This window comes from Penaeus monodon, chromosome 25, assembly GCF_015228065.2.
Source record: "Penaeus monodon isolate SGIC_2016 chromosome 25, NSTDA_Pmon_1, whole genome shotgun sequence".
Lineage (NCBI taxonomy): Eukaryota > Metazoa > Arthropoda > Malacostraca > Decapoda > Penaeidae > Penaeus > Penaeus monodon.
This window is the reverse complement of record NC_051410.1, coordinates 35,776,364-35,776,622: the sequence shown is the minus strand read 5'-3', so window position 1 is coordinate 35,776,622 and position 259 is coordinate 35,776,364.

The window sequence follows — 259 nt, the reverse complement described above, 5'->3', positions numbered from 1 at the left end:
GTATTAGAAAGTGTTTGCATTTTCATAGTATTTCTGGTAAGTGATATAACCTATGATTGAGAAATTCTTATCAATTCACCAAATCTTCTAGTTTATTTTCAGCCTGAGCATTACTAAAATCCATTTAATAAAAAAATTAATGATTAGGAAAGGGTTTTTTGATTTAATAATACCATTCTTGAATCCATGCTATGCCATGAAGAACAAATCATATCTAATCCCTTTTCTCTCTTTATAAATTTGAAAGGGTTATTGTCAT